The sequence below is a fragment of the Lissotriton vulgaris genome, chromosome 11 (genome assembly GCF_964263255.1).
Source record: "Lissotriton vulgaris chromosome 11, aLisVul1.2, whole genome shotgun sequence".
Lineage (NCBI taxonomy): Eukaryota > Metazoa > Chordata > Amphibia > Caudata > Salamandridae > Lissotriton > Lissotriton vulgaris.
In genome coordinates, this window is record NC_141699.1 from 602,451,157 (window position 1) to 602,463,671 (window position 12,515).

Genomic DNA, 12,515 nt, shown 5'->3' on the forward strand with positions numbered 1-12,515 from the left:
CATCCAGCGGAGAACCAGATTTGGTTTTATCAAGCAGGATTTCAAGATCCTGACAGGAAAGAGGAGGAAAGGAAATCAATTCCTGATGTGGAGAGGATACCGCAACACTGGGCTCAGGGAGGGCAGGCAACAAGGGGACGGTGGTAAGGGATTTTTGGACCTCCAAAGCAGCATAGATGTCAGCGATTTTAGACTGAAAAAAGGCAGCTATCTTATTGCACAGGTCCTGGGAGGCAACCACAGGATCCGGTGTCTGAAGTGTCGTAAGGGAATCGACAATCCTGAAGAGTTCTCTAGGAGATGACACTGAGGAGGTGAGTGCCGTGAAGTATTCCTGCTTGGTCTTGATAACTTCAAGTTTATAGTTTTTAAGCAAGACCCTATGGGCTTCTCTGTCCTTAGAGGCCCAGCTAGAGTGCCATAAGCGCTCCTGCCTTCTTACTTCCTGTCTCCGAAGCCGGAGTTGTTCGGAGAACCAGGGGGCGGAGGGTCTTTTCCTTGCAGAATAGCAGGGCCTTGCGGGAGCAAGCTCCTCCATGGCTTCAGCAATGATATTTTCAAATAAAGAGACCGCAGTGGAGGTATCTGCCTCCCGAGGAATGGACAGCCTAGTTGTCCATGGGAGGAAGGAGTCTTCCCTGATCTTTTTAAGGTTCCTTCGCACTTCCGTGGTGCTCGAGGCCCTTCTAATATAGCCCTGTGCGGGATACAACAGGTTGAAGGGAACGGCCAGATGGTCCGACCAGGAGAGATGAAAGGGGCTAGCAACTGTCAACCTAGGATCGTTGGAGAAAATGCCATCGAGCGTATGCCCCGCTCGGTGGGTGGGACCGTTCACCAGCTGGGTGAGTCCGCAGGCTGACATAATTTCTACCAGGGAGATCGTGTCGTGAGCCTCCAATAGCTCAAGGTGAAAATTAAAATCACCTAAGATGGTCAGATTTTGTAGACCAAAATAGGGTTCCAGAACCTGCATCAGTTTCAACCCAAAGCCTGCTCTTGGACCAGGGGGGCGGTATATCAAGATTCCATTGAATGCTGGGTTAGCAGAATCAGAGAGGGAAAAATGTAAGACCTGAAATGTGTCCTTAGGATCAGAAAGGGGTATAGTGTGACAATGAAATTTGTCCCGATATAGAATGGCCAATCCACCGCCAACACGGCCTGATCTGTCCAATCGAGTAAGGCAGTAGCCCTCAGGGACCGCTTCAACCAGATCAGGACCGGAAGAGTCTTTAGCCCAGGTCTCGGTAATAAAGACCCAGGAAGGTGTCTTATCTAAGACCAGTTCCTTGAATGCGACGTTATTTTTAATAAGCGAGCGAGCGTTGAGAAGGAGACAGGACTCGCTAGGGTTTTTAGGTGTTGATAGAGGACAGGGTTCCGAAGGAACAGAGGCAGGAGTGAGTAGAGGCTCATCCGCCTCAGTCGAGAAGCACGCACAGCTGGGACATGTCAGATAATCCTCAGGTCTATAACGATGAGAGCAAGGGGCAGGAGCGGGCTTCAGCCGCAGCATCTCACCTACAGAATATTTCAGGACAGGGGCGCCTGTATTGTGGAGGCCAGCGGTCCAGCCGTCCAGCCCGTCCTCAGCGCGGACGGGCGCAGACGGGCTGGACTCTGGCGTGACTCCGGCGGGCATCCGGCGCATCCGCTGCCGCGTCCGCTGCGCGGAGCCGCTGAGTACTCTTTTATAGAGACTAGAGCGCGAGGTCGCGCCTACCCTCAATATGGCCGCCAAACAGCCCTCGCCTCCCCGGGACCAGCTCTCAGCGTCAATACTCAGCTGAGAGCGGCCCAGGAGGTGGAGGGGGTGAAAAACAAATGTGCAGATAAGATCCGCTTTTACAAAAGCAGAAACAGGTAAAATACACGCGGAGGAACCTCTCTCATTGGGTACTGTCGTGCTTTTCTCCTAACAGAAGAATCAGGCTCATATAACGACTGAGAAGGACGCTCATTCCTAAACGAAAGCAATGTCGCAACTGCTCTCTCAACGTCGAGACTCACTATCGTTCCCTTTGCAAACTCGGACTGTACACGAAACAACTCTGATGGAGTCTGACCCAACTCACCATCTTCCCATTCCTCACGGAGGAAAGTACACATGATGTCGAAGACATACCTCTGCTTTGGTGCTTCCCATTGATGGAAGACATCCATAACCGACTCCAAATGATATCTCGAAGAATTAGTAACCCATTTACGAGCCAAATGGTCCAACACTGCCCGCTCTTTGGGAACAGGCAACTGGCTACGCAACTGTTTACGCGTAGAAACAGGGGTCACACTCAATGACCCAAAGAAAGGAGACAAAAGATCAGTAACAGTATCAGTCATTCTCTGTCGAACAGAAGGAGAAGCTGCCATAAGGACAGGAGACAAAACAGGCTGAGACTAAGCAAACGTAGGAGTAGAAGAAGTAGCAAGTACAGGAGAAAAAGTCGTAGGAGTTTGAGGCGGAACTGTTAGCAAAGTCGGCGGCCCTAGAGGAGGCTGCGCCATAGGAGAAGAAACCAGCTGAAGAGGAGCTGGCGGCTGTACAACAACAGGAGGCACAACAACTGGAGGTTGAACAACTAAAGGTGGCGGAGGTGCCGTAGCACTCTGCACATAAGGGGGTGGCGAACTCAACAAATGTGACATCAAAGGATCCTTTTCAAGGTCCTTCGTTGCACCTTGCAAAAGAGGCGACAAAGCTGGATAACATTTATCGATGGCCATTTTATATTGCCTATGCAACTGCTCACTCGCTTGTTCTCCTTCATTATCCTTAAACTGTATAGCAGCCTGCATTATCGATATACCCTTCTCTCTTTTATTCCTTTTCTCTTCTTTAATTGCTTTCTGTTTAGCTTCCTTACGCCAGAGGCGGAAAGAGTCAAACATTGCCGGCCGGGCTTTCTTCTTAAATAGTTTAACTTCTAAATTATCTAAAATCTCTGTGTCATAACTACCATGGTGGGGCCATTGTAGAACACCGTCTTTCTTAGTGTATCGGACCCATACTTCATTAAACATATTAGGACCCACACCATGTTTAGAATAGAGCTCATAAGTCGGAGTTCCAACCGGAGGTATCGGACACGAATCCTCCAATCGGGAATCCCTGTTACAACTACAACAAAATATCTTTCCAAGTCTGCTAAGACCAGGCATCTTCGCTCACTAGTCTAGCTTCAAACTTCAAGGGATTATCAAACACGATAGTCTCATAAATATACGAGTCCCTCGGCTTTGGTACTTGCAATTATCAAATCAAGGATCCCGAAGGAAACCAAAAACTAAGGACTGGGAGCGACCCACTTATACTTAACTGAGGTATCAGTCACGTCACCAGAAGACACGTCTATCGTCTCGCTCTACAAATCATCACAAAAGGGTCAAAGACAGGGCGACAGTCAGGGCAGCAGTCCTTCGTAGCCGTTGGAAAGCGGGAAGCCTTGCAGCAAAAACCTTCGGACCACGACGACATACAGGGGTCGATGAAGTGGTTGGCCTTCCTCCAGAATTTCTCACGAAGCTCCTCACGATCTTCAGGCTTGGACTGGTACCACTGAAGGTGCTCCATGTTGGGCGCCAACTGAAGAACCGGGTTTTAGAACCCAGTGGCGCCAGGGGCACGCCCAAAGTCTTCGGGTTCACCTGTCTTAGAATACAGAGACACGGGATACTTCTCGGTGGCGTCAAAGATCAAATTTATTGGCTGCAACCAGGAACAGAAATCTACGAAGTACGACACAAGTAGGTTCGTCAGAATCTGCTCAGTTTTCGTATTGCGAGACATCGTCTTTTATGCCAAAAATCACATTCCTGACAAACACCCATTATTCACAAATTGTCCAATCAATAGTAACTTTGCAAAAGGTATCGCAGATCGGCAAACCCACTTTTCAGTTGTCCAGCCCACCATCCATTACACAGGAAAACACAACATTCTTGCTCGGACAGGCCGGACAAACCCATAATAAAAGACCACAACCCATATCATAAATAGACCATAAAAGAAGGAACAGAAACAGATGAGAAGCCAGATAAAGGGTGTGTGCGTGTGTAATAAACTCAGCAATGTCCTTTTCTTTGATCTTAATCTCGATCAACTACTGGACAAGAAACTGGCTTAACAAGGTTAGCTTCAGTCAACGGGGTCAGATCGCTCAGGTCACCTAGGAGTCAGCTAACGTGTACGTGTACCAAAGACTCGTTCGGCCGTAGTCATCGGCCTATGTGAGGGCAACCACAAAATGGCTGCCGCACACAAAATGGAACCTGAGGGTTCAGAACAGAATCCTCAAATACACAGTGAAGCCATCGGTTTAACATGGCGAAATCACTTGTACATGCCGCACTCACTAGTTACGGTTCGCTACTATCAAATTCGTAACGAAACCATGACCTTTATAACACGGGTTCAGAATTCACGGAACCTCAGTAGACTGGGGTAAAGTGAAGTAGAGTGGGGTAGATTGGAGTTGTGTTGGTTAGATTGGAATGCAGTGAAGTTAAATGGGGTGGTTGATAGGAGTAGGGCAGGTTAGACTGAGGTAGCCTTGGGTGGAGGGGGATAGATTGGGGTGGGAAACAACCTTTACAATGCAACTTTTACAACGCACTACCGTTACAACGACTTTTACAACGCAACATCCATTACAACGCATGCATTTAAAACACAACCATTACAACGCATGACGCTACAACGCACACCACTACAACGCATGTCATTACAACACAGTCATTACAACGCATACCATTACAACGCATAGCATTACAACACATAGTACCCTTACACTATCCAACACTTACTCTACTGTTGCACCCCCTGGAGTTAGAATAGTAATTTTTACCCCTACACTATCCAACACTGACCCTACTGTTGCACCCCCTGGAGTTAGAATAGTTATTTTTACCCCTACACTATCCAATACTTACCTTACATGCAATGTAATGTTATGCTTTGTAATGGTATGCGTTGTAAATGTAGTATGCGTTGTAGTGGAATGCGTTGTAAAGGTAGTTTCAAAGAATTCGTTGTAATGGCATGCGTTGTAATGGTATGCGTTGTAATGGATGTTACGGTGTAAAAAATGCGTTGTAAAGGTAGGCGTTGTAAAAGTATGCATTGTAATGTCATACATCTGATGGGGTAGAACGGAGTGGAGTGGAGTAGATTAGACTGGAGTGGTGTAGACTGGGGTCTATTGGAGTGGAAAGTGGATTAGAGTGGAGTGGAGTAGATTGGTGTAGATTGAGTAGATTGGGGTAGAGTGGGGTGGATTGGGTTAGACTGGAGTGGAGCTGGGTATATTGGACTGGAGTGGGGTGGTTTGGAGTGGAGTGGGGTAGATTGGAATAGAGTCAGTAGATTGAGATGGATTTGAGTGGAGTGGGATATATTGGATTGGAGTGGGGTAGAGTGGGGTGGGGTAATGGGGTGCAGTGGGGTAGATTGTAGTGGAGTAGTTTGAGGTACATTGGAGTGGGTAGGTTGGGTATATTGGAGTTGGGTAGATTAGGGTGGAGTGTGGTGGGGTAGATTGGAGTGGGGTGGATTGTGGTAAAATGGTGTAGAGTGGGTTAGATTGGAGTGGAGTGGGTAGATTGGAGTAAAGTGGAGTGGAGTTGGATAGACTGGGGTAGAGGGGAATGGGATAGATTCTGGAAGATTGGAGTCAAGTGGGGTAGAATGGGGGATTGGAGTGAGGCATATTGTGGTGGAGTAGAGCGAGCCGTGGTACATTGGCAATGGGGTGGGGTAGATTGGAGTGAAGTAGAGGGGTGCTGATTGGAGAGGAGATGGGGGGACTGGAGTGGAGTGGGATATAGTGGAATATAGATTGGAGTGGAGTGAGGTACATTGGAGTGGAGTGGGGTAGATTGTGGTAGATTGGAGTGGGGTAGATTGGTGTGGAGTAGATTGGAGTGGAGTGGAGTGGGGTAGATTGGGGTGGAGAGGGGTAGATTGGAGTGGAGTCAGGTATACTGGAGTGGTGTAAATTGGAGTGGGGTACCAACACACTTTCAATGTTGTGAAATATACCTTCACACTGATTGATTGGCAACAACCAATCAGAGTTACAAGAGGGCAGCATTCTATTGGTCTAGCCACTGAAAAACACAGCAGTCTCATTGCACACTGCACAGTTTGCTTCCAGTGAATCCAAAGCTTACAGCACTTCATTTTATTTAAGTGCTTTTCTATCTAGACAGGCCTTTGCAGAAAGCTCTGATGGTTTGGGAAAGACAAGTGTCCTGGCTTGGGCCATAAATCAACACTTGGAGACAGGGGTACATAGGTTATCAGAAACCTTGTCTGATTTCAGTTTAATATTGTAACAAAGAAAATGTTTAAAAACAACTCTTGGAGATAGGATAATACACTTCATCAGAAATCTTTTGTGGGTTCACTTTCATTTGTAACAAATAAAATGCTTTAGGGCCTGAATTAGATCTCGGCGGACGGGCTACTCCGTGGATATACCGTTCTGAAAAATATAAATCCCATTATATCCTATGGGATTTATATTTCGGTGGACGGGATATCCGTCACAGTTGTGACGAGTAACCTGACTGCCGAGATCTAAATCAGGCCCTTAGTCTGAGGCTACCTTTGGCTCTGAGAGCTGCATTTTTTTCTTTCCCTTCAGTTTGCACGGGCTGTGCTTCAGTTGTACAGGAAAGTAGGAAACCAGAAAGAGCAAGAACTGGACAGAGTTGTTACATATGAAACTGAAACTAGAAAAGGTTTCCGCATATCACTCTCTTCAAGTGTTGATTTTGGGCACAGGTGGGGGGTTATCTTTTTCCCCAAACCACCCAAACCATCAGAGCTTTCCACAGAGGCCTGTGTTAACAGAAAAACACTTACTTAAATAACATAAAATCAAGTACATCCTTTGATTCGGTGGAAGCAAACACCAGTTGTATTCCCTCTCCTCTACCTTCAACCAGCACATGCAATGAGAAGGCTGTTTTTTTCAGTGGCTAGACCATTAGAATGCAGCTATCTCTCTTAACTCTGATTGGCTGATGTCAATCAATCAGTGTGAAGGGATGTTTCACAGCATTGAAAGTGTGTTGGTATGACTGAGGAATGAGGAATGAGCAGTAGGGATGATGGATGAGAAGTTGGGAATGAGAAGTAGGGATGATGAATGAGAAATATGGATGATGGGTGAGAAGTAGGGATGAAACGTGAGGATGATGGGTGAGGAATAATGATTATGAATGAGAAGTAGGGATGAGAAGTAGGGGTGAAGGAAGAGAAGTAGGGTGAGAAGCAAAGATGATGGATGAGAAGTAGGGGTGTGAAGCAGGGATGATGGATGAGAATTAGGGATAAGGAGCAGGGATAATTGATGAGAAGTAGGGATGATGGATGTGAAATAGGGATGAGAAGCAAGGTTGAGGGATGAGAAGTAGGGATGATAGCTGAGAAGTAGGGAGGATGGATAAAAACTAAGCATGATGGATGAGAAGTAGGGATGAGAAGCAGGGTTGAGGGATGAGAAGCAGGGATGAGGGATGAGAAGTATGGATGAGGGAAGAGAAGTAGGGATGATGAATGAGAATTAGGGACAATGGATGAGAAGCTTGGATGTGGGATGAGAAGTATAGATGATGGATGAGGAGTGAAGAATGAGGATATCCCAAAATGGGTGATGTACCCAGGGAAGCTTTCAGAAAACCAAAAGAAGTTGTTAGGAAAGCAGACGCTGTCTGGTAGGCTTCGACCTTAAATCCAATATGGTGTTGGGTGGACTATTTTGAAAATGGGAATGGAAATGAGGAGGGTGAATGAAAAGGGGAGGAAGGAGTGAGAACAAACGTCGGAGAGGAGTGGAAGGAGTGAAAAAAGGGAATGGGAGTTTAGGATGTATCAACCACCAAGAGCACATAAAGAAGGGAAACATCACCTACTGATAAGATGCGGAATGCAGTGAAGGTAATACAGATCTGTGTGGCCTTTATGAAAAAACTGCCACTTTCAAGTTTAATCATACCTCAAAGAACTAGCGAAAGTATATTTTTTTTAAAGACATTCTATGAATTGTTTTTACCAAGTACTAAATGGCATTCATCTTGGAAATTTTGAAATAAAGTTGTAGGTCTTTTTTTTCCAAAGAATTGACATGCTACACATTTCTTTATCTTTGTGATCCAGTACAGTCACACAAACTATCTGCAACACAGGCAGTGCCAAAGATGTTTGTGAACATTATTATGGAAAAAAACGAAATATGCATGTGCCGCCATTTAGCCATGTATACAACATACAATGTATTAGGAAGGGAATATCCCCCACTTGATGTTGTGAAAATGTACCCTGACATGAGTTACCTTAAGCCATGTCACCTCTGCTGCATTTTTAGCTTTTTGGTCCAGTCGTGGCCGGCATAAATCACAGGTGGGGGTGGTGAGTCGCACGGGTGTGTAGGGAGTCGTGCGGAAAAGGGAGGTGAGGGTAAATTTAATAAATCATAAAATAAAATGTACCTGTCCGCCGGCCGGGCCGAGTTCCGCATATTCCCAGCTCTGGGCTCCGGCTCCTGCTTTCCTCTCCTGCCTCCGGCAGGAACAGAAAGCAGACAGCCTCCCTCCCCTACCCTAAGCCAATCACAATGCTGCAATTGCAGTGCTGTGATTGGTGGGGCCGCAGCCCAGGCAGGCGCCTATAGGGAGGCCATTTTCTCCATGTAGGCTGCATTTCCGCCTGCATGGAGCAAGGTAAAAGTGTGCATGACTGGTTTGAGCAGCCCCAGTGCACCAACCAAACCAGTCATGCTCCCTCAGAAGTGTGCACACCACTACTCCCCTGCCCAGACCTGGTTGTAGAGCAGCCCCTCCCACCCAGCTGCAACCAAACACTTCTGCTTTCTCACAGTGGGAGAAGCAGAAACATAAAATGGTAGTTTTACCACTTTATGTTTCTACTTCTCACACTGCGAGAAATCAGTGGGGTGATGCTCCTCCACCCTATTGGAGGAGCTGCCCCTGTTTTGACCTCAGTGCGCATGACCATCTTGCTTGTACACTGAGGACCACTGAGCTAAATGGAATATGAATGCAAGAGCAGAGATCTGTGCTGTGCAGAGGCACACTATATATGGATTCCTTTCAATTGTGAATACTGCCACCTGGTCAGTATAAGTGATAATGGTAGTAGTGGCAGTGTGGGGGTTAGATCGACTATAAATCAGGTATTTTTCCAATTCCCTGCACTTGGGCAAGTGGCCCACCAGCCTCCCCCTTAAGGTTCTGCATAACCTTGTAGCTAAATCGTTTGCTGCATACTATGCACATGGATAATGCTTATAGTTAAGAACAAACAAAAGAGGGAATATGTAAGAAAGTACCCCCTTTTTGCATGGTTGCCCCCACTTTTTGCTAAACAACTGATGTACGTTGACTGAGTGTGCCCTGGGTGCCTGCCAGATACCCAGGGCCTATGTTCTTTCCCTCAAACTGCATTAAAAACAAACCCCAATTGGCACTCTTTGGCCACAGGTCAGTCCCTTGTAAATGTGCCACAGGTGCCAAGGGCACTGTGGCCAGGGAAGAACTTTAAGGATTGCAGCACTTATTGTGCCAACCTTAAAGGCCCTGTACCTTTACACACACATACACTGCCTTTGCAGGCTGCGTGTTTTGGTGCATAACAAAGTGAAGAGTTGACATGGCACACATCCCTGTGTGCCATGCCTACAACCCACTGCAATGGCATAGGTCAGACACCCCTCTAGCTGGGAGCACTATACCAGTGGTGAGGGTACAGGTGCATGAGCCCTGTACCCCTACAGTGTCTAAGTCAATTGTTAGACATTGTAAGTGCAGTAATGCCTTTAAGAGTATATGGGTTTGGGTGTTTGTCATTGCAAACTCCACAGTACCATAAGGGCTTTACTGAAAACTGAGAACTTTGGTATTGAACGTCTCAGCACATTAAACCCACACTGATGCCAGTGTGCGATTGAATGAAAAATGAACTCAGTGATGAAAAATGCACTTAGCAATCACCCCTGAAAAACGAGCTAACACTAGTGTCCAGGCTGAGCGGCTGCTCACCAGCTGCCATCACCAGAAAAGTTTCTGGACCCCTGGGTCGAGAGCCTGCTGCTCACGGGGTCGGAAACAATGCACATCCTGGAACGAGGTGCCAAGTGTCCTCTCCTAGGATGGGCAGGGTCCACGAAGGTGAAGCTTCAAAGGCTTGCCGACCTCTGTGAGCTTCCTCAGGCCATTTGCTGCTTCCAGCAACTGGCCCCCACCGGTTCTGATCCCCACTTTGGGCAGGAGAATCAGTAGGATAACCAATTTTAGGAAGGGAGCTGTGCCCACCTTTGCCAACCCCACCCCTCAGATGGGGGAGGCGCGGTGAAGCACAACTCTCAGATCCCGCCATCTTGCAGATGGCATGACCCAGTAAGCCAGAGTGTGGCATAAATCCCCCTCCCACTGGAGGGTGGCTTAATACGGGGTGTATCCATCCCAAGAAAGGGACCTATTGGTCCCAACCTTTACTTATCTGTAATGACCCTAAATTTAGCATTTAGGGGTAACCCTGAACCTTGCCTACTCAGACAAGAACCGACCAAGAAGAGAAGAAGAAGGACCGAAGAGCCGTGCTGCAACTAAGAAGAGGAGGACGCCCACTGACTTGGCCCCAGCCCTACCTGCCTGTCCTCACCTCAAACATGCTACAACGACATTCTGGTGTGTCCTGTGGCCAGCTACCTCAAGAACCCTGAGGACCTGCCCTGCCTTCCACAAGAAAGACTTTGTCTCCTGTGAGCACCAGATTTGATCACCAACAGACTCAGACTCCAGCTAAAACCGTGAGTCTGCACCACCCTGCACCCGTCGCATACGGCCCAGGTTCAAGTGGCCCAATACCACAAGGAGGTCTCCCCAGTGATCCTAACCTGAGATTTGGTGATCTCTGACCAGCCTCGAATCTCAAAGCGAAGCCTGCAGCCTCTTTCTGGAGGATCCCCCTGACTGCGAATGGAGTCGGTAAGAAAACCCGACGCCTAAAGACACCCCTGCACCCAACGCCCCACAGCCTTGGGTGGACCAACCAATGGTGTCTCAACATCCCCAGGCATCCCAACTTACCTCTCCAACTGGTGGTCATCTTCAGAAGATCTTCGTCCCCAAGCCTGCAGCCTTTTGTTGCAACCGGAGAATCCCTATTGAAAACAATAGGTCACACGACGCCAAAACAGCACCCTGCACCCAGCCGCCCCTGCGCCACTGCGGATGTACTTTGGGTGCTAATTCAGATCCCCCTTTTCCCTGAGCCTAAAACCAGGAGCTTTGCTGCCACAACCCTGTGGCCTACTCGTGAGCAGCCACCAACCGGAGGCCCCCTAGCCCCCATTGAATAACATTGGGCCTCAGCATTCTGCGCCCGGCCGCCCTAGTGCTGCTAAGAGTGCTTAGAGAGTGCATCCTTGACCTTGGGGGAACACTGGTTCTAACACCAGAATACCAACTCCCACAAACTTGTAGTTACCTGTAAACCCAAAACTCAATTTCCTTCTATAGGATTGCATTAACTGTTTTTTCCTAAAAATTGTGTGGAGTTGGTTTTGTATGAAACATTGAAAAATTGTGAATAACTAAAGACTGCTTTACTTACCTTTTCTCTAGGAAATATCCCAGTGTGATATCTAGGCATATCACACTGAGTGGAAAAAGTAATCCATAAAGTAATCAAAGGTCATCTAACAGTAATTTCCACTGTATTGAAAGCATATACAAACCTGTAACAAAGTCATTTTCATTCAGCTTGCTTGTTATTGTTCAACCTGCCTTGAAGAGTACTATTTACACTTACCTGTACCAGGATTGTTTGGTTCTAGAAAATAAATATAACTAAATATTATTTTTATACAAATCAAATTGCTCTGAGTTCAGTCTTTGGTGTGTGACATCATTTGCTGATTGAGTGTGTACAACAAATACTTAACACTACCCTCTGATAAAGCCTTACTGTTCGTCCACACTACCACAAATAGAGAGCAAGGTGCTATCTACTTTTACCTCTGCCTACTTTTGGGGTTCCACTGCACTCTGTGCAGATTATACCTCATTTTGGTATAGTCAATCAATCAATCAATCATAGGCATTTATATAGCGCTCTACTTACCCGGAGGGTCTCAAGGCGCTGGGGGGGTGCTGCTACTACCCGAACAGCCAGGTCTTGAGCTTCTTCCTGAAGGCGAGGTGGTCTTGGGTCAGGCGCAGGTCGGGAGAGAGGGAGTTCCAGGTCTTGGCGGCCTGGTAAGAGAAGGACCTTCCTCCTGTTGTCGTTCTTCGGATGCGGGGGACGGCGGCGAGGGCGTGACTGGCTGATCGGAGGTGTCGTTTGGGAGCGTAGAAGTTGATGCGGTTGTTGAGGTAGCTCGGGCCTTGATCGTGAAGAGCTTTGTGTGCGTGGGTAAGGAGACGGAAGGTGATTCTCTTGTTGACCGGGAGCCAGTGCAGGTCTCTTAGGTGTCCGGAGATGTGGC